Genomic DNA, 27,071 nt, shown 5'->3' on the forward strand with positions numbered 1-27,071 from the left:
TGGGCCTCTCTCCATGAACTTGCCCTTATCCACACACACAAAATATTTATACACCACTATGTCGTAAAAGTATCAAAACAGTTTCCAACAATATCTATATATAATCAAAACACATACCATTTTAAAATCAAAGGTAATCAACTAACCATTATGGAAAGATGTTTCCTTAATTGCCTGCATAAGGCTGGCAACGTAGAAAAGTTTTCATCAGCCGTTTGAAGGCATTGAAACAGAAGGTTATTGGCGAATTATTATATATCAGATTCATTTACCAGCCTTCTTTTGATGACCACAGGGAGGTTTACATTGGCAGAGAACTGCGTCAATCATACTAAAGGCTTGGATTCCTGTTGCTGACAGATGAGGCTTTCCAAGTCAGGGGACAACCAGTGGTGTCCTGGAAGATGAACTTGGTGATCAAGCTTGGGACATAAGGGTTCAGGCAGACCCTAAGGAACCCTGGGCCAGAGTTGTCCAGCAGTTTCTAAATTAATACAAGCACAGCAAGTGCAGATGTTTTAACAATGGTGTCCCATGCTGTCAGCCTGGTGCCCCCATCAACAGTCTGGCTGACATATTCTGCACTAGCTGGAGGTTTTACGAACCAGGCCCAAGATTGTGTTGAGTGCATTGCAGTAATCCAGCCTTATTTTTTTTTCCAGCACGTGGACTACAGTGGTCAGGCTATCCCTGGCCAGGAACGATCATAGCTGGCAAAGCAGACAGAGCTGGCAAAAGGCACTCCTAACCACAGAGAGCACTTGGGCCTCTATTGAAAAAGATGTATCCAGGAGTTCCCTCCTACATGCCTGATCCTTCAGAGGGAGTGTGACTACATCCAGAAATGAGTGACTTGCCTATCTTCCACACACGGGGACCCATCCACCCAGGATTCCTCTTCCCAGGATTGAGCACAGTTTTTGACCCTCATTCAGTCCTATACAGCCATGTGGTATGCTTCACTGTGAACCTGAATATATGCTCAGTCCAGTCTTCATCCAGTGCATTTCATTGACCACAGCCTTATTATACCCCTGAGCAAAGTGGGCTCCACAGCACAGGAAGGGTTTCGGAATAACACCTTAGCCCTGCCTCAGTTTTTTCAACCTGCCAGTGCTTCAATCTGTTGAGAAAACCTATCATTGACCTGTCACAGCTGATACAGGTTTGCTTTGTTACTCAAGGGTCAGGTAAATGCACTCTGCCATGCCACCTGTTTAGCCATGGTATTAGAACAGTCTCCAAGGCTCTTTTGTCTAAAAGTCTTGCAAACAAAGTCATTCCCTGGAGAATTTTTGGCTCCGTGACTTTTAAGATTACTTTTTATTCTTCTTTCACTTTCTTTTATCGAATCTTTGTAAATTAATGTTAGAAAATTATATGAATAACAGCAATTTCACATGTCAAGCTTACAGTGTATGTTACATTTAGCTATATTCCACTGCACGTCTCCATTGTAGCACTGAAGATTTAATTTCTCTCTTGTAGGGCTGTTTCTCTAAATCATTAGAAAAAAGTACATTCAGGCAATTTCTTTGAGAACTATGGATACTGGCTTCAGATTTTTTTCCTTTATAAAGAAAAAAAAGGTATGTTGACTTCTGAGCTGATGGCACTGATATAATTTGAATTCTGAATTTGTCACCCTGTAACTTAGAATAATTGTGTGTGTGATCTTATGTGCATACACAGAAGAAAAACCCATGGTGTTCAATGGAGCTTACTTCCAGGTAAATGTGTACAGGATTACAGCCTAAATGTTGCTCAGGCTACCTTTGGTTTAGTTGACTGAACCCAAGTTTTCAGAATCATTTTTTAAAACTGTTAGGTAACATGTTATTACCTATCATTAACAAAGAACCAAGCTCCAGCTTATTATGTGAGCATTGATTTATGCAGGGTTTGTTTTGTACAAAAGTCAATAAAACCCTAAATAAAAATTAGCTGAGAAAATCTAGGTCCCTTGTGAACTAACCTGCTCCAAAAGGCAATAATGTTCCTGCATTGCACAGTAACAACACCATCAGTTATATTCCAGAGACCATATATTTCATCACACAGCCACGTTATAAGGATTCTTTCCAGGCAATGCAGACAGTTTTCCACAGTCAAGGAGATTTCTAATTTATCTACTTTTTCACCTGCACTACAGTTTTGGATGACTGATACTAAATGTATGTTTCTAATTCTAGACCTTTGGCCAGACATAGTTTTCCACCAAAGATGATGGTAATTGAAAATGCCTTTCACTGGGGCTTTTTGGAAAGTATTCAATCTTTTCACTTCCCAGAAGATAGAATGGTATAGGATTACACCACTGTCATCAGCTACTGATAAAAAAGGAAGTAGAGAGGCAGCCACTCTTAACTGACTCACTCAGGTAGCTGCGATGCAAGAAGGTGAGCGTATCACGCCCATAGCAAGAGTCCTCTTTAGGCATTATTAAACTGCAGGACGTGTGAAGGAATGGGCGCCAAAGTGCAAAGAAAAATGAATAATTGTGTGCCATGAATGTTGTCCTGGGCAGCTGTCCTACAAGGGAGGCCACCAAGATGCCTCTGGAACCACAACCACAGCAAGAGAGAGAGAGAGAGAGGAGAGAGAGAGAGCTATCCAGCCCTTTATTGTTCTACTGTGCCTTCCTGACAAACGTAGGAGGCAGCAGCTACGAGTTACGGTCTCTGCAGCCACAGCAGGCGCTGCAATTCTGCAGTGGTTTGTCTTCACTGCTGGATGCACACTGCATTGTCTCTGAGATGGACGGATGCCAAAAACTGATGCTCAGAGATATACTGTAGTGGCTCCTCACCCATGGAATATCCTCCCAAGGGAGATATGCTTGGCACCAAAACGGTATTTTTTTTGGCACCAGGTTTAAACAATTTTAATAAAGCCCAGCAAAGGGGAGTGTGGCGGTTCTCCCACACCGTGTGTGGAGCACAGAAGGCATGACACGGTCATTGTAAACAATGACAAGCACTGGAAGGTGAGAGGCAGGGGGTTGCCAATGAAACATTAAGCCCTAATTTGCACTGCCCAGGCATTTTTCATAGTTTTAGATGGTGGAATGGTTTATTCCCTTTTAGTGTATTCTATAGTGGTTGCAAAATGATTGTAGTGTGGTTTAATCTGGTTGTATTTAATTTCTGTATCACACTCCAAAATCCATTTTGTACAAAAAAGTGGTTTGTATTTTTTGATAAATAAATGAACACTGATTTTCCTCTACACATGGAGATTCGATTCTTAGCTTCTAATGGGAGTATGAATTAAAACTATCAATGTGTGTTAAAGCACAAAGTTTCCCCTTTTGAGTAGTCTGCTGCAACAGGAAAGCTTAAAATTCCGGTGTTTCTGGTGATACTACTCATATATTTTACATTATTCAAGCCCCGGGGCATTCTATTCTCTCATAGATTCTGAAATTGTGAAATGATTTTATCTTGGGTTCGAATCACTGAGCTAGCCAGCTCTATTTGTCTCCATCCCTGAGTTCATCACTGCACCAAGTTCATTGACAATGAGATTCGTCTTTGAGCATTTTGAGAGCTATTTCAGGTATTCTCCATCCATGATTTTACTGTGATCAAAGGTGAAGTGCAGATTAAATACAAAGAAATACCATTTCAATAACAGTGAAAGATCAGTTCTTAAATTAAGCGTAGAAGCAGCGTAGGAAGCAGCATGTTTGACAGTAAGAAATACCGTTGTGCACCGGCAACCTTGCTTCTTCTGAGCTCAAGGACAAATTTTAAGCTGTTCATCTGTATGTTATCATCATTAATCAGGAAGGATAGGATTCTGCAGGAGACGTTCTCTAGACTTTTGCCATTTTTTATCCCGTTTCCTCTTTCCATCTTCATTATTTTGATGCTAAGTAGTTTTGATGCACACAGGATTACACTACATGATTTGTACTTAAGCACTTGGTGTATTGAAACTGATAAAGGGCTTACCCTTGGGAAATGCTTGATAATTATAAAAAAAACCTACCATGGTCACCTATTAGTCAATAAGACGCACACACAAATCCCTGGTACTGCTGTCTTCCTTTTTGTTATTTATGTTGGGGACGGTGTCTGGCTATTGTCAAATAACTGCTACCCTACACCTCAGAATATGCTTATCTGGGATGGTGCACTGCATAGTTTGCACTGCATATAGCTAGAGAGTGGCGTATCCTGTGCCTCCTTTCCCAAGATGTTGCCTTTCATTTACAGTCTCATTATAACCATACGAAAGGATCCATAAGGACATACAGATGGGTCCTGGGTCTTTTCCAAATATGTAGATGCTTAAAGTTCAAGACAACCCATCAAAAGCACAAGCTTTCCTTTCCTAGCAGACACATGTGGTTTCTACATTTCCACGGCTATAAGGAAATTGGCTGTTCTTATTTGTGTGCAAGGGCAACTAAGTCTCACCATTAAAGAAAGAATAATAATCCTATCCCCAAGTATGAAGTACTGTACTACTGTTGTGCCCTGGTGTATCCTATGAGCATATATAGTACATTGGCTGGATGCAACGTACTGGTATGAAAGGAACTGTCAAGTCATTCCTCCCATTTTTGAAACAGCATCTTGATGGCACTAGCACCATGAGGACTATAGTGGTACCTCGTGTTACGTACCCCCCCCCCGTTATGAACACTTTGGGTTATGCGCTCTGCTAACCCAGAAGTAGGTGTTCCTTGTTGCAAACTTTGCCCCAGGATGCGAGCTGAAGTCACGCGCCGATGGTGCACACACACCATTAGCAAAAGCGCACCTCATAAGCGCTGCTGCCGAAGCACGTGGCGGCCGTGGAAGGGTGGCTTTTAAAAAAGCCTTTGGAGCGATCCCAGCAGCAAGCGACCTCAGCAGAAGGCGCTCTCAGCATAAAGGTAGGATGGCGTTTAAAACGCCTTTTGAGTGATTTCAGGGAAGCGCTGCTGAGGGTCGGTGCTGGGAGCGCAGAAGCCGCGAGGACAAAGCGCTGGTGCGCCGCTCGTGCCGGCCGCCCACGGAAGCGGAGATTCCAGCTCCGGGCAGTGATTTCAGCGCGATCCTCAGGGCTTAATCCGGCGAAGTTTTTCCCTCAAAGAGCTTGATCCCACGAAGAGCAGATCCCTAAACGCGACGAAGGGAGCAAGGAAAGGAAGAGGTCGAGCCCTGGGAGCGTCCTGCTTAAGTGCAGCAGGCACGCCCAAAGCCACCGCGCCAGTTGGCTGGTTGCCCGGGCACCGCGCCCAGGGCTCGACCAATTAGTGCCAGGGGATGACCCATCCCCTGTGCGCGTGCAGGGCTCGTGTTACCTGCCTGCAACCCCCCCTCCTTCTTATGGGCGGAAGGGGCATTAGCAAAAGCGCACCTCATGTTAAGAACAGTTTCCAGCTACGAATGGCCCTCCAGAACCAATTAACTTCATAACTGGAGGTACCACTGTATAACCAGGAGGGTTATTAATGCAGCCATCTGACAAGACAGCTTTGCCTCTAAAGATGACATCATAAGCAAACATTCAGAAGGGTCCTTTGTCAGCCACATAATAAGCAGATATTGTGAAGATGCAATAATGTCATGTACAGTCATACCTCATGTTACGGCTGCTGCGGGTTGCGTTCGGCACGGGTTACGGACGCACCGAACCCGGAAGTACTGGAACAGGATACTTACGGGTTTGGTGGTCCGCACATGCGCAGATGCACAAAATGACATCATGTGCATGCACAGAATCACCAAATCGCGTCGCGCACATGTGCAGACACGACGCTTCATGATGCATTCTGCTCATGATGCGAACAGGGCTCCGGAACGGAACCAGTTCGCATCCAGAGGTACCACTGTAATGAGGAAAGTAGAAATTGCAGAAAATATGGTCATGGGTTATGTAACACCTGCCCCAGTGACTTGAGGGTGCGCCAGTTCCTGTAACATTCAAAATAATCTCCTGCTAACTCTTTGAGAAATCCTACCCTTCTGAACTATTTGAGAAATCCTACCCATTGAGAGTCCCATGGACTGCAAGAAGATCAAACCTATCCATTCTGAAGGAAATCAGCCCTGAGTGGTCACTGGAAGGACAGATCCTGAAGCAGAGGCTCCAATACTTTGGCCACCTCATGAGAAGAGAGGACTCCCTGGAAAAGACTCTGATGTTGGGAAAGATGGAGGGCACAAGGAGAAGGGAACGACAGAGGACGAGGTGGTTGGACAGTGTTCTCGAAGCTACCAACATGAGTCTGACCAAACTGCAGGAGGCAGTGGAAGACAGGAGTGCCTGGTGTGCTCTGGTCCATGGGGTCATGAAGAGTCGGACACAACTAAATGACTAAACAACAACACCCTTCTGAAAGTGTGGATTACATAACACCACATATTGGTGAGGCATAATAAATAAGGAAGTTTCAGTGATCACTACCAAGGATAGTTTAGACATGTGAAACCTTTTGGTTTTCTCAGAAATTCTCATTAGACTGATAATTACCATCATTGTTATGGTCTACCTGATGTGAAAGTCAACATCTTGCATATTTCTACCCTAACAAATGATGATTCAGTAAAAGATAGCATTTTATAGGCATTCCATCTTTTTTAATATGTTCCATTACCAACTCCGTGATACACTTTAATTCTTACTGGAAAAGCAAAATGTCCTCCTTAGTTATGGCAGCTGTGAATGGCAGCTTTAAATCACAGCCTTTGCATTTTAAAGCCATATTTCATTACAAAAATATCATCAAGTAAGTGTCAAGGATGTTCAATTAACACCTTTTTTCCTACTTTCTTTTGCAGTTGACAGTAGATTTTGAAATGACGTGCTGCTCTGGAATATGGCATCCAATATGGCATGTGAATCTGTGATTGCTATATGTTGTTAAGCTGCAGCTTTCCATGAGTTTTCAAACCAGATATATGACATATTTAAAAAGTTTTGTGTGGTAACTCAAAGAATGTTTTCAGAAACAGGTGATTTCCCCAAAGAGAGATGAACCTGCTAAAAATGAGCATAGCATGCATTCAATATGATGTAGAAATGCTATTGTCAAAGCATTTCAGAGAAGAAAGTTTGGGGCAGAAGCAGTGGTGGAGGAAGAGGAGTGCGGGGTGAGCGCATCACCCCCGGCAGCACAATCCCAGTGGGGTGCCATTGCGGCTGCCCCCCCCCCGCCTGCGCTGGGTGCCACACCTGTTGGAGATTCATTCCCTTTGTGCAGTCATGGGATTGTTGTCTTTCACATGACTGCGTATGTTTTGATTCCACAGAGTGGGAAGTGAAGGAAGACAGGATGTTTGTCTTACTGTGTTCCCTAAAGTGGGACTGTTGTCCTTTGTCCTTTCTCTTTGCTCCCTGATGCTAGAGAGAGAGGGAGCCATGATGGAGTGCTCCGTGTGTATTATATGTAATAAAGGAGATTAGCCTACATGCTGAGTTGCTGTGGTCTGTTATGCAACTGCACAAACCTTTGCGGATCCAGTAAGTGTGCTGATGACCTCCCACATTAGTCGCTGTGATGTTCAGGCTGAAGAAGCTTATGAGAAGCTCCTGAACAATCATCCAGGAAGGAGGGAACATGCCAGTCAGGCATGTGTCTCTGACAGGGGCCTACTTGTGTGTAGGCCATTTCCTGACAGCATCATGCCCCCAGGATGCCCTCCATGCCCCTGTGGGTGGCATGCCACACCCCCGGGACACACACCAGCCCTGCCCCACCTGCTCTCTGCCCCCTGTTGTTGGAGCATGAAGCTCTGCCACTGGGCAGAAGCAGTAGGATTGGCATCAGGGGATGGCACAGTTGGGCATCTGCTGATGGCCCCAGCCCCAGCATGTGACCCACTAAAGAGAGTCCCTTATCTTTGCATTTTACTTGCTTGTTATCCACCTCTCACTCTGGCCCAGTCAACAGTAACTGAGAGAAGGAGGAACAGTTAGTGCCATTGGCTGTTTGCTCCTGGGCTCTCTGTCTGGCAAGCGAAGAGGTGATAGCAATGATGAGGATGAGGAGCAGCCATTGGCGATATATTGCAGTGAGGATGTAGAGTAACTGAAAGAGCTGAACCAATGAATGTGTCTTGCTCCAAACCCTGGAGCCAACACTGGAAACCAGTTACTGAAAATTAAGTTCTGGACATTTTCCACAGGATTTATATGAGTGAGAAAGATTAAGTGAGCAAGATAGCTTGCAATCCTGACCCCGTTACAGGTGGGTAGCCGTGTTGGTCTGCCATAGTCGAAACAAAATAGGAAATTCTTTCCAGTAGCACCTTAGAGACCAACTGAGTTTGTTCTTGGTATGAGCTTTCGTGTGCATGCACACTTCTTCAGATATCCTGACCCCATTCAGGAGTAATCCTGACCCCATTCAGGAGTAAGCCACATTGAATTCAGACATAGTTCAAGTTTCAGTCATAGCTGGCTACGGGATGGGCCATTAGCCACTTCATTAACTTTGTATTCAAGGCAAACAAGACTCTTTGTTGGTTTTGCTACAAGAAACTAACAGGGCTATCCTGTTAGGGGAGCACAGAGAAGGTAAGCATCTGTTTATGGTTGTTGTTGTTGCGGTGGTAGGGTTTGTAGGTAGTTCAGGTTACTTAAAAAAAAAAGACAACAAATAGGAACATTTCAAGTTTGGCAGTAAAAAGGTTCCTACTGATCTGAATTCCATCTTATTTCAGAATACTGAACCCAAATAAATCAGTTTTTCAAACTTCAAACTCTCTTCTGAGTTTTCTTGACTCAATATTTTATATTGTTTAAAGGGCATAAATTTATAATTAATTTATTTTACCTTTATAACCTGATCAAAGTTTAGAAACATCAGTAAGTAGAGCACTGCCTGAATTATTCATCTACAAATATTTCCCCCCTTAATATTCTGTAGTGCTCTTAGATATGAAACAAACATCAAAGTTACCCAGTATTTCAAAATTGTTTATAATTTGAAGCTGATTTTTAATGTGATGAAAATAATGGCACTACTTGACTCTAAGGAGTACTATATAAGGAGTTGTTACTGATTATACTGAAGCACTATATCACAGCATGCAAGCACTTAGGCAAGGATATATTACAAGCTTCTAACCTTTAGGCTGGATACACATTCAGCAAAAGTCCATGTCAGAATCCTCAGGCAGTGTATCACCAGAGACTGCAGATGTGCTTTGCTTTTTTAAAATGTTTGTTTTGCTGTGTTTATTATTATTATTATTTTATTATTTTATTAAAAAAAACCCTCATTGCATGTAGAAATCAAACATATCAGGGGGCAATTATACAACAAATTATTAATGTTAATGTTCAACTGTTAGTGAGGCCTTGTGGGAAAGGGCAAGCAAGGAACCTGATAAACAAACATGCGTGGATTTTTCTCAACAAGCAGTTCTCTTTTTCCATCTATCTGAGAATCACAGAAAGCCAAGAATTGACCAGGGAGGTTTACCTGACTCCTACTTTTAATGCCTTAAAAACCCACATGCAAATATATTTTAACTATTGAGATCCTTATTTTAATAATGCTATTTTTAATCTTATGTTGTGCTTTTTTTAACCTCCTGTTGTTTATTTTATTTCACACTGCTCTCATTTTATTGTTTTGTTTTTATATTTGAATCTACCCTGAAATATTTATACTGAAGGGTGGGCTATAAATCCATAAAATGAATAGTGAAACTCCTTTCATAAGCGCTCTTAGATCCTAACATCAAGAGACCCAATCCCATGTCCCTCATTCCTCTATGAGAAGAATCACTTCTCCTCTTCCTTCTATATTTTCCCTCAGGCTCAGGATCTCTGGAAGATTGCCACAATATGGCCTTCAGCAACTCACTTTTCTCACCCCCTCTTTCTTCTGACTTTTCCTATCCTGTTAACTGTCTGATTAAAATCATATAGCTTCAGAGCCACGTGGGTGGGAGGGAGATGGCTGGTGCTATTTGCCTCTCCACTAACTGCATCTAAGATTCACTAGTTTCTGATCCATGGTAATCACATGAAAGAAAATTCCAATATCAACATATTCAATATTTGATGGCTGGTCATTTATTTAACTCTGTCTCAATAATGCTAACACTGGGGCTAGAAGCATTGTTCAGTGAATTGCACCAGCAAATCAAAATAACTGGAGGGTTTAAATGACCGATTGTAAATGAACTACTTTTAGCAGATGTTATTTTGAAGGAGTTGGGGGAAATCCATTCAACAACTATTGTATACAAACAGAACTTTAATTACCGTTGGGTCAAAATATTCTGTCTAGGTGAATTTTGTAAGTTTTGGGAATGGGGCGATTTCTTCCCTGACCAATGGTTGTATTAAACTTTGAACAGGTCAGGTGGGTTTTTATTTATTTATTTGCTTCTGTGGTGGGGTCTTGCCTTTAAAAAGGGAACCGCAGATTTTCTTCTCATTTTTGCCCGCCCCTCAAATATAAGTGATGTCATGGCCAGGGGCATAGGAAGGGGGGACGGAGGGGGCGTTCTGCCCCGGGTGCCACTCTGGGAGGGGTGAAAAGATGGCCCCTGCCTCCCCCCAGCTGTAGTGTGGCCGAGGGTGCGTGCAGTCCATACAGGATGTCGCACATGCACCCCGGGTGCCAGAGAGGGTTCCTCTGCCACTGGTCATGGCTACTCTCAGCCTCACTGCATTCCTGGAAAAGTGTCTTTGTGGGAGCAATAACACATAGGTATGAAACTTGCTTCCACAGGAGGCAAACACCATAGAGTAGTCATTTACTAGTTATGATGGCTATGCTCTGCCTCTGTACTTGGATGTAGTAATGCTTCTGAATACAAGTTGCTGGAAGCCACAGCTGGTTTCTCCTGGGCATATGGTTGGCCACTGTGAGAACAGGATGCTAGACGAGACAGCAGCAGGCCCTTGATATTGTTGTTATTATTGGTTCCCAGGAGATTTCTTGATGACAAAAGATGGCTTCCCCCATTCTGGCCAGTGGCAATAAGATCAAGTCATGATGTTAGGAGCAAGCCAGCAATTAATCACATGGAATAAGTGAAGTTAACTCTTTATTAGAAGAAACAAGGTTTGCTCAGGAGTGACAGGCTTGATGAGTACAGCAACTCTTCTCGGTAGGTCTTGCCCCTATCAGGCAGTTGTGGAGACTGAAAGTCCCCACCTTCCCAGAGCTGCCTAGATCTCTTCCTCTTCTGGGTTCTTCCCAAGCAATCTGAGACTATGCTGGCACACCTGCCTTTGCTTCTCTCACTGCATGCCTCTTCTGGTCCTGGAGAGGAGCCTGTCACAGCAGGAGAGGAAGACACCCTGGCTTCTTCACCAGCCTGATTTCTCTCTGCCTCTCATCCTCCCTCCTCTCCTACTTCTGCCTTTGGACTTCTCTCTGTCACAGACCCTTCCAGCTCATTAAACCCTGTTACCTCTTCAGCTTCTGACACCTCCTCCTCCCAATCTTCTCCTCTGACCACTCATCTTCATCCCACCACCACTCCCCAGGCTCTGAACCTTCTTCACTTGGGGTTTCTCCACTGGTGCTTCCCACCATTCCTCTTTGTTCAGCCAGTACATGATAAATTGCAAGCATTAACTTGACAAAGACTTAAACATCTAGCTCCACAAGGACAAGAGTGGAACCATGGAAGCAGTAAATGCAAAACCCATTCAGAAAACATTCCAGAAAGTGAACCAGACAACCCACCCCTCTTCCTTATGTTTCCACTTTCACAACACACCTTGATGCTATTCTGCTGGTAGACTTGGGTTTCTCCCGTCTTTCACCGCTAACTCTAGATCATTTATGGCATTCAGTTTTCCCCTTTGAGTATTTCATTCTTTTATATGGCATTTAATTATCCAATGAGAAACTCATAATAGATCTTTTTCTACTTGTATGAATCCACAATTGGATTTCTCAAATTTATTAGTTCATAATTTCTGCATTTGAGTTCTGAGCATGAAATGAGATAATGAAAAACAACATGTCTGGGTTATTCAGGTGGCTTGACAAGAGCAATTCTTGCATTTAACAAATGTTCCAAAATGAGCTGCATTGGACAAACACAGTATCCCCCTCCCCATATGTATGTCACATTTTGAAAATGGTCAGAATCTGCATTGCGTTAATATTACAATATTTACACATGCATAGAGTGTAGCACTCCTTTTTAGAGTATAGCACTTTACACATCGTTGGCTAAACAACGATGAGAATTGGGTTTAGTGCTTTTGCAATGGTGATGTTGTGTAGATATTGTAATTTTAGATATCTTTCTCATTAAGCATCTTAAATAAGCTTCTTATGAAGTTAAATACTTGCCCTGTTCTTGCTAAAGTATTTCAGAATAGCAGTCTTTTTCTCAGCATTAGTTTGCATAGCAGACAACCTGGACATAAGTACAAAGTACCAAATCAGCACAGATAACAAGTGGTTAGCAACATCCGCTCTCTTTGATTGTAATTTGTGAAGGGCAGAATGGTGTGATTAACCTCCAGTTTTGTCACAGAATGAAATATGGGACAAGATGGATGTACAGCAATTTAAATCGTATGGGTTGAATCGTATGGGTTGATTTCATTCACCGATGGGATCAAAATCTTGCCTCTATATGGAGCTCAGAAGTAAAACCACCAAAATCTGTGGGAGGAGTCTGAAGAAGGAACAGGAAGTGAGGAAGGAAAGATGGGGCAGGGGAGGGATGTATACAGACAAGAAGAGAATAGTAGGTCCTCCAACTTCTATATGAAACAATTCTATCAAAGTACACTGATTGTATTAAGTTGGGAGTTGCTACTCTGATTACACCATTTCACATGAAATACAATTCCACCTATTCCTCCTACAGCCCACTTCTGGCGTTGTTTCACAGGGTCCTCCAGGCCCCTGGAGCATCTTTTCAGAAGACGCCAGGAACTATGGAATAAAGGAGAAATAGGCAAAAATCACTTCCTCTTTTTCTTCCAGTGGGACATGCTGGGAGCAGCTCTGAATCCAACCATGTGTGAGTAGGAAATAGAATCTGCTACCTTTCCAGGGCCCTGTATCTGATTCTTCTGTGCCATTTACAAAAGCAACATATTTTTAATTGCAGCTTGAAATATGTAACTTACAATTAGCAACTACAGGATGATCAAGTTGTTAGCTCTTTCCATCTTGATTTTTCTTTGTGAATAACCGAAAACACACAAATAAATGGAAATATCCTTAGAAGGATTTAATATCCTATGATAAATTAATAGCCCAATTTACTGTGCATACAATCTCCGCATTTTGTCTTCCAATCCGATGTAAAATTATAAAGGGTATCAATCTTGGCGCTATCATAAAATGGGGGGATACAAATAGAGTTTGCAATCAAGAAAACATATGGAAGAAATGCAAGAGAAATTTAATAAGGTAAAGGTAATATGCTCACAACCTGGCACTGCATTATTTTGATACTGTGTAAATCTCCAGTTATTGCATACCTAATAAACATAAAAAGAGGTGGAGAAATACTTTACTGGAGCACCATGGCCTATCAAACACATGAATTATCATCAGAATTCTAAGAATCTAGGTATTGATCAACAGAGCAAATGGTTGCAGATGCAAAGCTCAGTTGTTTCCTCCTGAAAAATATGCAAGAATTTGGATGAAGGTGATATACAAAAAAGTAAAGATGCACAAGAATCCATATGGTTTAATCAATCACACATCCCCCATGAGAGCACAAGCAAACACCTCCCCAATGTTCTCCCCTTCTTGCTGCTCTCCAAAGCACAAGCTTACCTGCAGCAGGATAGACTCAGCTCTCACCTGTGGCTCCTAGAAGCTGTCAGCATGTAACAGTGGCTGCACTCTAGGAAATGGCCTTGATTGGTTGACTAAACCAAGTGAAGGTAGCTGATGAGTCTCAAACCCTTGGTGAGTTAGCATGTGAAGACAGGCTCTGGCAGATTTATCGGATGAGACCAATAGTGGTCAACAACAGCAACTTATTTATACCCCGCCCATCTGGCTGGGTTTCCCCAGCCACTCTGGGTGGCTCCCAACCAAATATTAAAAAATAATAATACAGCATTAAACATTAAAAACTTCCCTAAACAGGGCTGCCTTCAGATGTCTTTTAAAAGTAAGATAGTTGCTTATTTCCTTGACATCTGATGGGAGGGCGTTCCACAGGGTGGGCGCCATTACCGAGAAGGCCCTCTGCCTGGTTCTGTAACCTCACTTCTCGCAGTGAGGGAACTGCCAGAAGGCCCTCAGCGCTGGACCTCAGTGTCCAGGCTGAACGGGGGGTGGAGATGTTCCTTCAGGTAAACTGGGCTGAGGTCGTTTAGGGCTTTAAAGGTCAGCACCAACAGTTTGAATTGTGCTCGGAAACATACTGGGAGCCAATGTAGGTCTCTCAGAACCGGTGTGAAGTGAGGGGAAGATGGGCTCGTCAACCTGGGAAGGTAGCCCATCTAGGAGAAGGGAAACTGTGATCCTAAACGTCCACTGCCTTACAGGATATCTTCAGGAGACGAAAAGGCTAAGGAGAAGATGCTACACAAATCTGGAGTGGAGTCCCTAAGATGGTTGGATGGTGTCTTGTGTGCCCTTTCTGGCAACTCCTGCAACCCAGCTGGTGCCAAACATATTGTTCTGCTTTCCTTTGGACCACATCAGTGAGGCCAAGATGGGGGGGGGGATCTCATCTTGTCTGGGCAGCTCCACACACACACTGCCCACACTTGTGCCCCGGAGAAGTCACTTCACAGCTGCTAATGCAGCAGTTTGTCTTCAACCCCAGAGGTGCACTCCATTGTCTCTTGAGAACAGACAGATGTCAACATCAAGCCTACAGGGAAAATATAACAAAATGTAGTGAAAATTAATGAGAACAGACTGAAAGTAAATTTTATCCATCCATCCATCCATCCATCCATCCCCAATCCATCCCAAGTGAATCCATTCGCCAAGTGGTTCAGGGTTGGTCAATCCAATAAGAGTTCATTCTTGTTGCCCTGACACATTGGGTAAGAGCACAACAAAGGGTGGGTAGAAACTATTGGAGATCTATTTGTTCTCTTCTGAGGATTGCTCTAATTGCCAGCAGCGATGGAAGTGTGCAACTTCCTTATGAACCACAGCTTCAGATCCATCTTCCTTTCCCTCTAGAAAAAGAAATGGTTGACTCAGCATTATTCTATCAAAGACACTTGTTCAGTGCTATGGATTGATTTTCAAATACATTATTAACAACTTAATGCGGTGTTAAGTAGTTAAATCTTTGTCTGCAGACTTCTGGAAACTGTCACAGTTCGCTCCAAGCGTGACCATAAAAACCACCACCTGCCCTGACCTTTTAGAATAAAATATGACAACTTTGTGGCAATCTTCCTATCGCATCTACTCCAAGCCATTGTGCCCCCCTTTTTTGCCAAAATGCAAAGGGTATGTTTGCTTTGTCAGGCATCAGTGATCACCATTACTTAGCAAGTACCCCTGGAGAAAATTTGTGAAGCAATCAACAGTTAGAAGGATTAAATTGCATTTAGTCTTCCACTTTGTAACATTCTTGTCCAAGGCCATTCTTAATTAATTAGAATCATTACCAGCTGTTTCAAATATGCAGCATGATTACAGAGCCCTCCTTAATAAAAGAAATATTGTAGGCTGAGGTTAAGGGCCATTATTCTTACCCACTAATCTTGACATATTAGGCTACGAAATCCAACATCACATCGTTTTCATCTTGTACATACTCCTATGGTAGTTCATGAATAATAATTGCTTCCCCCATTCAGATTTGCTTCTCTTCCTCCAAATATCTCTGGGCTGGGAAGTGTTTCTCAAAATCGGACTGCAACTGCCATCATCCCTAGCTAGCAGGACCAGTGGTCAGGGATGATAGCAGTTGCAACAACAACTAGGGACAACAACCCAAGTTTGAGAAACACCAGAAGCTGTATGTGAGGTGGTCACAATGACCCTACATTTAGAGCAAGGGTGGGATAAGTCATGCTGGGGGGGGGGCAAATGCAACCATCTAGGCTTCTCTCTCTGGCCCTCCTAACTCTCCCCAGCTACTCCTCCTCAGCTGCACACCTTCTCCACAAGGCACACCCCTCACCAGCCCTGCTTGTTGGCACCTTCCTTACTTGATTGGAATTGTGTCCTTGAACTCAGAGACTGTTTCTTGTTTGCTTGAATGTAGGCTTAAGAAAGGGTGCAAGAGTGTGTGTAAAACTAGCCTACTGACATTTGTTGATCAGTCTGTTTTTGCCTCTGGCTCCACTCTCCACTGGCATGTGGCTCCCAAAACAATGCCCAGGAGGGAACAGAGCCCTTAATCTGCAAAGGCTCATTGGTTCAGTGGCCAAGTGGAAAAATGCTGAGGCTTGTCAATGACTACTTTGTTTATCACAAGGTTCTACCTCACGGGGCGTCCTTGTTTGCTTGCTTATATTTAGTAGATTTGTATAGCGGTACCTTGGTTGTCAGACTTAATCTGTTAATTCCAGGAGTCGAACGGACTCCCGGAACCATTCAAAAACCAAGGCGTGGCTTCTGATTGGCTGCAGGAACTTCCTGTACTCAATCAGAAGCCATGGAAGCTGTGTCGGATGTTCGGCTTCCAAAAAAAACATTCGTAAACCAGAACACTTACTTCTGGGTTTGCGGCGTTCAGGAGCCAATTTGTTCAGGAGCCAAGCCATTCAACAACCAAGATACCACTGTATCCTGCTTCTCAGCTGGCATGCTCAAAGTAACAGACAAGTATAGCCCATTCACCAAAATAAATAATAGTCATCACAACCAATGGGTTTCTTCACACCTCCATGCCACTCTCTAGTTGGATAAGAAAGAGCAGAACACCTGGACAGTGTGATTCCCCAATAACAGATATCACGCAGCTTTGCTTTGGAATCCCTAAATATTCTGAATTTGTATCCACTAAAGTTGAAAATCCCATAATAAACAAACATGTCAGAAAGATAATTGCAATTTAGGTGCAATTTAGTTCATATATACAGTAGAAGTTGACATAGGAGCCTTGTGAAAATGTGGGGTTCTGTATCACAGTGGTTCAAATTTCTTGGGTAGCTCCAAAGTCCTGGCACATGTTAGGTAAAATGTGACATGGGCTTGAATTTCCACCTCAAGTAGAAGGGGGGGGGGGGAAACCTCCCCTCCATACTCTGCCTTTGGCCTAAAATGGAATTTTGAATAGAAATGTCCTATTTCTCTTGATGCTCCTTTTCAAAGTACCTCTCCCCTCCACACACACCTTTAGTGTAATAGATGAATAAACACACTAGCATATCAAAACCTTTCGTGGTATTGTACATAAAAGAAGAAGACGATGCACCTTAGTTGCCAACGTGCGAGAGGGCTGATGAAAAACACTGTATTTTTCTGGGACAGTAATTTTGAACCATGAATTATTCATGAAGACTCTGAAGTAGAAACAAATGTCATATGAAAGCACGGGGCTTCACCTTATCATTTGTAACCTTACAAACAGCAGCAATGAAGCTATAATCATTTGCCACATGCTACGACATCAGAGAACAATGTAATATGGTGGCAAGTTTTTGTTTTTAATGGATTATAATATATTTAAAAGAAATTAGAACTCAGTGAGTCGATAAATACCTATTGCAAATTCCTCCGATCCATACAGGGAGTTTCCTTTTTTTATGACATAAAAAACTAGAGTTTGCTTTTTCCCACACAGAGCTTGCTTGCTTGCTGTGGCATTTAGATTTAGTTAAAGATGAAATGGAAGAGAAGGTGAGATGCCAGGAAATGCCTTTGGAGTTCTCAAAGCATGGGTGAAGAAGAGATGAGTGCACCAGTCTTCTTCTGGTCTATCTCACTTTGGGATGTGTTCACCCATAAAACTGTTCCTCCCCTTTTCTGTATTAATCTGATGTTTTGGGGCGTTGTTTTTCTTTTTAAAAAAATCACATTTAAATATGAATTGAACACACATTTTTCAAATGTATTTTCTCGGCAGATATGCCTCTCTAACTATTTTAATGTAATTTATAAATATAATATGTATCAAACACAAATATTTAAATGCAGTATCTCTTTGAAGCAATGCATCTCTTTAAAAATAAATACACATTTGAAATGTTTTTGCTTTAAATATATGCTTTCTTCAAAGTGTCTGGATAATTTCCCCCCCCCCCCCAAAAAAAAAGGAAGAAAAGAAAAGAAAAAGAGAGAGCTGCGTTGCAACATTCCATAATTACATTCTGGTTGGCACATTAATCCAGAAGTTGTGGATCTGGTCTGCTCATACCGGATTTTGCAAAACAAACAAACAAACAAACAAACAAACAAGGTTCCTGAAGCATTCCTAATATACCCCCCACATACAAACCCACACTGCAATCAACTGAATGCAACCAACCAAGCTCTGGACCACCTAATATGGTATTATTATTATTATTATTATTATTATTATTATTATTACTATTACTATTACTATTGTTATTATTTTGTATACCATCCTTTACCCACAAGTCTCAGGGCGGTTCACAGGATAAAATCATAATATGAAAACACAAAATACTATCAAATTAAAAACAAGAACATTGGGCATTGATTGGTATTCAACTAAGTTTTACTCAGAGCAAAGCCATTGAAATTACTGACTTTTGATTAATGAAATTAATAATAATGATAATAATAATGATAATGATAAATTTTATTTGTATCCCGCCCTCCCCTGCCGGAGCTGGCCTCAGAGCACCTAACCTTATATAAAATATACATAAAAACAAACAATCGATTAAAATGCATCCCAAAATTAATTAAAATAAATTAAAATTAAAATTAGAATGGACAAATGGCCATCCTCAAGTAAAAATTGAAACTGGTTAATACCGTCAATAAAAACAAACATACTTACTGTACATACAAAGGACCTACTTATGTGATGCTGACACAAATCCCTACACTAACACTATGTAGCAGAACGAAAGAACAATACCCCCATCTTTCTCCTACCCTCTCTTTCTCTCTCCCCTCTGTTTTCCCCAACCACAAGATGTCTGTCACAAGTGTCCCTCACAAAACATAAACGAACTGTGGAAAAGATTCTATGAACTGAAAATGTGGGTGACAAAGATAAGTGCGACAATTTAAAAAGTAAGGTATCACGATGGGGTGATGGGAAGTCGTTATGGAAGATAGGTATTAGGAAATTATTCTATTTAGATGTGATGTGTTAAAGTGGGTTGGTTTTTTTTTGATTGTTTGGTTTTTTTCCTGTTGGAACTAATAAAGCAAAATAAAGAAAAGAAAAAAGAAAAGAAAATAGAAATGACAGATGTACTTTCCCCTGCTTATTTGTTTGTTTTGTAACACAGAAAAATATTTAATAAAAGCTATTTAAAAAGGGCGGGGGGGGGGAAGCATGTGTAAAGATTCTTCAAATACCCTCAGGACTGCGGAGTGAGCATCTATGGAGACAGTGGCAAGCAAACTGGTGCTGGACTCCTATTTAGGGTTCAGCGCTACCGCAATATAAGTGGCTGCTTTAAGTTCTTAGCTACTGTAGATAATTGCCCACTTAACTAGCACTGATTGTTTCCTTTCAGTTTGAATGATTCATAGTCCACAAGAGGAAGGCGACTCTTCCTTCCTTTGAATCACAATGGCCATCACACTTCATATTTGCCATGTCAAGTCCTGTTTACACCATCTGTCAGAAAGATGACAATCTCCTCCGTGGTCCAGATCACTGGCCACAGGAACCTCCCCACACCTTGACACCAAATGCCACATTTATTTCTCTCTTTGACCCTTAACCATTCAAATGACGTTCGCGTTCTATAAAGCCCCTGCAATAGCTGACGGCAACAACTACAGCATGAAGCATTTTCATTTTTCTCATTTTTAACCAATGCCATGTAGCATTCCTCCCTGTGTAGCTTGGACCTATATATATATATTTCCCCACCCACCCACTGCTTGTTGTGGGATCTGATTATCAGCCTAGTTGTTTCTTAAAAATGACTAACTTTTCCACTGGGTACAGCTAAAATACACAGAGGCATATTTTAATTGCCTATGAATTTCAAAAGCTCATTATTGTTACAGTCTTATAATTATCGTATTCCCCTGACGAAACATGCAGCACACCAATAAAAAGGCAATCCATTAAAAGTGTTGACATCTATGTTCAACAGTTCCTGGAGTTTCTTGATTCGCTGGATATCCAACTTTCTTTAAAATCGCACCAGGAAAGGAAAACTGATGATTCACGTTTGAAGAAGTGGAGCCCTGCATATTGGCAATGCAGCTTCAGTATTTTATATTGAAATACATGCAACCTTTGAGTGTGAGCTTAAGTTGGGGAGACAGCAGCAAACATAACTTTGCTGCTGCTGCCTATGAATACATGCTTGTGTTTTTGCTCCATGGGTCTGGTTTTCTGGATTTCTGGATCTGCTGGTAGTTTCTATGTTAGTGGTTCCAGTTCATAAAGGTAAAGGTAAAAGGTAAAGCACTCCTGACACTTAAGCCCAGTCGCAGATGACTCTGGGGTTGCGGCTCTCATCTCACTTTATAGGCCGAGGGAGCCGGTGTTTGTTCGCAGAGAGTTTTTCCGGGTCATGTGGCCAGCATGACTAAGCCGCTTCTGCCGCAACGCAACACCAAAACCAGAGCAGCGCACGGAAATGCTATTTCCCTTCCTGCCGAGTGGTACCTATTTATCTACTTGCACTTTTGGAGCGTGCTTTCGAACTGCTAGCTTGGCAGGAGCTGGAAACGAGCAACGGGAGCTCACCCCGCCACGAGGATTCAAATCACTGACCTTCTGATCGGCAAGCCCAAGAGGCTCAGTGGTTTAGACCCGCGTCCAGTTCATACTGGTGTTTAAAAGGAGATTATCTAACTGTTATCTGTACTGCTCTAAAATATGAATTATTTTGTTAAAAAATACAAACAAACTGTATTTTTGAATCTGACTTTTATTAGCTGAATAAAAGAAATAAATAGAAGCCTATTGCAAAGCTACTTCAAAGCAATATGTGAAATCTAGTCTTTACTACCACTTACCCATGGTCTGTTTTGCCCACTTACAGCTGTCAGGGCATAATGCTGACAGGCCAGGATCTAGTCTCTACCAGTCCAATCCTATATATGGCTACTCAGAAAAAGTCCCATCAGTGAGGACTTAAAGGATTTCAGCAAGGCTGGACCACCCATAAGGCAGGGTGAGGATATCGCCTCAGGTGGCAGGATCCACAGGAGCAGCAGATCTCAATGCAGCTCTTTATTCCTCTTTGTTGCTGATTTAGATCTTCACTCACCCCTTCCTCCCCGGTGGGGGGTGAGCCATCATTTTGTGGTTCACCTCAAGTATCAAAAATGCATTGGACTGGCTCCAGATTGGAGCTGAGGCCTGACAACCCTTAGTGCAGGTTTCTCTATGGATGAAAATGAGATGGTCCATCTCATTTCCTGTCAGCAAATCATGGGGTTTCTAACCCAGTTCATCAATATCATGTGGGAAAAGAGACATTGAAGTGGATTAGGTACCCTGCTGACCACTTCCAGCCTCTCTTTCCTCCTTCCCCATGGTAAATATTCTTTGTCAATTGATCAATCAGTCAATATAAGTTCATTGTTCTAGCCAAAGGCCATGACATACCTGCTGTTGGGTTTCTATTCTCCTCACTGTGCAGATAACACATGTCTGTGTTCTGTATTCCAGAACCGACTGTTGGAATCACAGGAGCGAATGTTTACTGTACTCTGTTTCTGTTTGTTTTGGCTTTCACTTCTGACTTCTCTCCAAGGTAGGCGAGAGAGAGGAGACATATTTTCTTTTGTTCTACCTTATGCTTAATAAACGTAGCTTAGTGCTTAAAACCCCAGCCTAGCTCTGACTGCGTTTATCTCTGCTGGACTCTGGATGTGTGCTCAGTGTCTCCAATACATAGTCACTATAAATTGTTGGGGAAGGCTGACCGAACTTCCTAGAGCTGCACACTGATGGAAATGCTCCTGTCGTTTGCCTGGGGTCATCCTAGCCCCCAAACAACCCCGACACCTGCAGCAACAGTACCAATAAAACAATACAGATCATACATCCACAATATGACCCAACATCCATGATGTAAGGAGAGATTACTAGAGACACCAACAAATTCAAACCCAGCTTGATATCAGATTAAATTGTTGTGAATCACCACAACAATTTATAGTGATTTTGTCTAACTCATTTTCCCTTGTTTCTTTCCCCACCCCCCCTTTTTTGCAGCCAGTGCATACTTTTCACGTAATGCAAAATGTATCCAGGTTTATATGACCCAGAGATGCTATTTTACATATATAATGATGTGACATGACATAAAGTTTGAATAAAACCGTTTTCACAGCTCTCTCAGGTCAGTCCCTTAAATGCACCAGTTTATTCATGTGTGCTTAGTTCTACCATTTGAAGCAGTAGCCTGTAAGAGCAGCAAAACAATCACATTTGCCAAAGTGTGTAGCAAATGTCTTTAATTAATGTCATCAAAGCAGTTGCTGCTAAAGCCACAAACGTTTCAAATGGCATTTTATAAATGTAAATGAAGTCTATTCAAACCCTCCGAAAATAGCTGAGAAAGTTTGATATTTTTTTTGAAGCAATTTGAGTATTCGGGAATGCTCAAGTGGGAAGAGGTATGCACAGGACCTAATGGCTCTCAATCCACCAGGGTCCCTGGGGAGCTTGAACTACATCAAGTTACAGAGTACTATCAAACAACTTGAGCACTGAGCACTGAATCTGGGGATTTGCCTAGATGGTTTTCAAGAGAAAATTGGAGGAAAATATCAACTGACACTTGCCTCTGTGCAGTGTAATTGGCATTTGGGGGAAAGGATTCTCTGGTAACTTAAAGCAATTGGCTGAAGGGAGAATATTCTGCATGCCTTCTTTATTTCAAAGAGAAACTATGAGTCATGGGTAAAATGTGTTTTACTGAAGGGCAACAGTGTGAGGGGAAGGTTGCAACATTTGAAACTTTTTTAGTTTAGGGAACAGGAGAGTAAGGGTTGACATGATAGAAGTTCATGGGAGGAAGTGCACAGGGAAAAGTTTTCTCGCACAACACTAGAAGTCATGTTGCCGAATGTGGGGAGACTCGTGACACTGCATAGTTAAACTATGGAACTCACTCCTACAAGAGGCCACCAACTTGGATGGTTTTAAAAGAGGACTAAACAAATTCATTAGGCCCTCCTGGGGTGGAAATTCATTAGGCCCTCCTGCCAAATTACAGACATAAAGGGTTTTGTGTCCGGTACTTTTAAAGTTTTTGTTCAAAGCTTTTGTCTAACTTTGTTATTGTGTGGCAGAAATGGATGAAATTTGAAGGTTTGTTAGCCTCTTCTGAAATAATGAACCCTGCCAAGTTTCAGAAATATGCTATTCCTTCAAAGTGAGCCCTTACCATTCTGGGTGTTTAAAAGAGGATACACTTCATCTCTCCAATGTTATTTGTCTGAAAATGTTCGGACTACTCTGGCGTGGCTCTCTAAAGCAGTTATCATGTAGAGGATAAGAGAGACTGTGGGTTGTGTTCCAGGATGCAAGATGTGGGAATCTCACCACTGTGGAGACTCAAAACACGTGTGTGAAATGCCTTGAAGACTTAAATCAGGCCTGGGGAACCTGTGCTCATCCAGATGCTTTGGATTTAGCCAGGTTGGCTGGTGTGGATGTGGGTTGTAATCCTGCAACATCTTGAGAGCCACAAGTTGCCAATTTCTGTCTTAAATGGTGGAAATCCAGGATCTAATGCAGCCATCCTAACCCCATTTACCTGTGAGTATATAATCATTGGATTAAATAGGTATTACTGATTAGGTTGCACTATAAATCTCTTAAATAACCATAGGGTTGCATAAAATATGTATCTAAAATGTTATCTGCTTTTGCCAGCTGCTCGCATGCTGTCAAAACCAATGATATATTTGTTGGCTACTTACTTATGTCTTGGTATTACTATCATTTACCTTGACAATGGCATTGTGGTGTAGTAGTTTAGAGTGTTGGACTTGGACCTGGGAAAAACCAGGGTTCAAATCCTCATTTAGCTATGAAGCTCACTGGGAGACCTTGGGCCAGTCACTGGCCCTCAGTATAATCTAACTGGCAGGGTTGTTGTGGGGATTAAAAGAGGAGGAGGAGATAATGGGGATAATATCAGAATGTGCAAGCCAAGAGGTTTTTTGTTGTTTGTTTGTTTGTTTTTAAAAGCCTTAACTTCTTGTTCTGTTTGGTTCAAATTGCATTCCAGTGGCATAGCAACGGGGGGCGGTGTGGGTGGTACGCTCCCGGTGCCACATCTCCAGGGGTGACAAGGCATGCGGTTTGCCGGTGGCAGCCCTCCGGCGCTGTACAGACGGTTCCGGGATCCTCTGCTCGCGGCTGCAGCTGCATATAGAGGATCCCGGCACTGTCTGTACGGCACTGGAGATGTGCCGCTGGCAACCCACTATGTACAGCACATGTGTGGCATCGCTACATACAGCATGTGCGCTACGTAGCAACACCCTGCCCCCGGGTGCACATCATGTTTGCCGCTCCGGGTGCCCGAGCAGCTTCCTATGCTACTGATTGCATGATGCCATTGTCTAGATATCTTTGAAACATTTTGGATTGATTGAAGATAACTCGTTCATTTTAACATTTTACTGTAGCATAATCCATAGACCTAATAAATGCTCATAACTTTTCCATTTTATGTTTGGGGTTTTTTTTCCCAGTATGTAAGCTATGGCTCAGTTACCAGTAATGTAAATCTGTGAAAGCATATAGTAAAAGAAGATATGAGTAGCCATGAAGAGTAAGGAACTTAAAATTCTGTGAAGTACTTGCCAACCTACTGGCTGGCTGATATATTTTTTACAGTGACTTTGCTTTCTGGGAAGTTTCATGTAATGGAGCAGATATCAAGGTTCTTTATGGAAGCACTTACAAAGAGTGTAAGGAATTCATTGCAAATGCCAGACCTCCCCCCTCCACACTTTCTATCTATCATGTTGGTTCAGAAGATCCATCTGAATATTTCAGAGCTTTGGGTAAGAGGAAGTGGGGAGTATTTTCTTCTCCCACTTAAGAAATTATTATTATTACTGTACTATTATTATTATTATTATTATATTATTATTATTATTATATTATTATTATTTCTATACCACCCTTCATTTGAAGATCACAGGGCAATTTACAAAACAGAACACAAAATATATACCATAGTAACAAACAAAAACAATACCCCACAAAAGCAGTTTTAAAGACTGTAGATTATTTAATTAGCCAAAGTCCTGGGAGAAGCGGAATGTTTTGCCTGGTGCCCGGACATGTACTGAAGGCATGAGCGAGCCGCCCTGGGGAAGCATTCCATAAGCAAGGAGCCATTGCCGAAAGGGCCCACTCTTGTGCTGCCAATTCTCACACTGTCTTGGGCCAGGCCTTTATTTGATTCAACATATACCCTTATGTTGGCAGTTCTCACACTGGAGGGATTAAAAAGTGGAGTCCCTCAGACATCAGTACAGTCATACCTCAGGTTACGATAGCTGCGGCTTGCGTTTTTTCTGCATTATGAATGTGGCACATGCAGAAGTGCTCTGCGTGGTCTGCACGTGCAGGGAGCATCTTGCAGGTCACACATGCGCAGAAGCATATTGTGCTTCCGCACATGCGCGATATCACCGCTCGGGTTTGAGGACTTTTCAGGGTGCAAATGGCACCCCAGAACGGATCCTGTACCACTGTATTGAGATTGGTCATGAATGATCTGGATATAGGGGTGAGGATGAGGAGGTGGCCGGGTTTGTTGATGACACCAAATTATTCAGGTAGTAAAATAAAAATGCCCCATGTTGAATACAGAGTCTGTGCTAGATAAGGCAGAATAAGGCACTATACCACATCAGGAGGCAGATGCTGCAGCTGATCTTCCTGACCCCCCCCCCCCCCCCGCCGCCATTTCCTTCTGTCACCACAATAGCTTCTCTTGGGCTTCCCTTCACTGGGTGTGCTGCCTTACTTAGTGAGATATTCTGTTCCCGGACTCTAGTATTGAATTTTTGTTTCTAGTCCTTCAAATGGGGCAGCAAAATGTACTGACCAGCCCTTCCTTCGATCCACATACCGATACACACCTTAACGATATCACAGGGATATGCTGACAACAAAAGCACTGAGGGATAATCAAGAATGCAGAGGGCCCCTACAGCCATGAAACACAACCTTAACACATTAGTTTTGAGAAAAATTGAGGGCACAATACACATCTCTCTTCTCATGGGTGAATCTGCACGAAACCCCCTCTGAGATATTTGCCATTTCTAGATCATGTTCTCCTATGAAAACAGCCTTAGAAGGACTACCTCTAGGGTGTAGTAGAGACTCTTTTTCTGCTGCTTTTATATAGAGTGTGATGAGAAGCAGGATGTCGCATTGCATGAGACACTTGTCAGACATTCACAGCTAAATACCACCACTCTGTAATCTGTACAGTAACACTGTGCTTTATTTTCTGCATGTTGAGCTGTTCAGCTAAGTCAAGTTACAGGTGGGTAGCCGTGTTGGTCTGCCATAGTCAAAACAAAATCGAAAATTCTTTCTAGTAGCACCTTAGAGACCAACTGAGTTTGTTCCTGGTATGAGCTTTCGTGTGCATGCACACTTCTTCAGATACACTGAAACAGAAGTCACCAGATCCTTAAATATAGTGGGGGAGTGGGGAGGGGTATTACTCAGAAGGGTGGTGGGAATGGGTGATAGGCTGATAAGTGTGGAAAACCTGTTGACGACTCTAAACGGCTGCAGTTAGTCTTGCAGGGAAATGCGAGGGGTGAGATGGCTAAAGATGGCTTTGTTATGTATAATGAGATAAGAATCCAATGTCTTTGTTCAAACCAGGTTTCTCCATGGTTTTAAGTTTGGTGATTAGTTGCAATTCAGCCACTTCTCTTTCCAGTCTATTTCTGAAATTTCTTTGTATTAAGACAGCTACTTTGAGATCTTTTATAGAATGTCCTGGGAGATTGAAGTGTTCTCCTACTGGTTTCTCTGTCTTGTGATTCCTGATATCAGATTTATGTCCATTTATCCTTTGGCGTA

The sequence above is a fragment of the Lacerta agilis genome, chromosome 2 (assembly GCF_009819535.1).
Source record: "Lacerta agilis isolate rLacAgi1 chromosome 2, rLacAgi1.pri, whole genome shotgun sequence".
NCBI lineage: Eukaryota > Metazoa > Chordata > Lepidosauria > Squamata > Lacertidae > Lacerta > Lacerta agilis.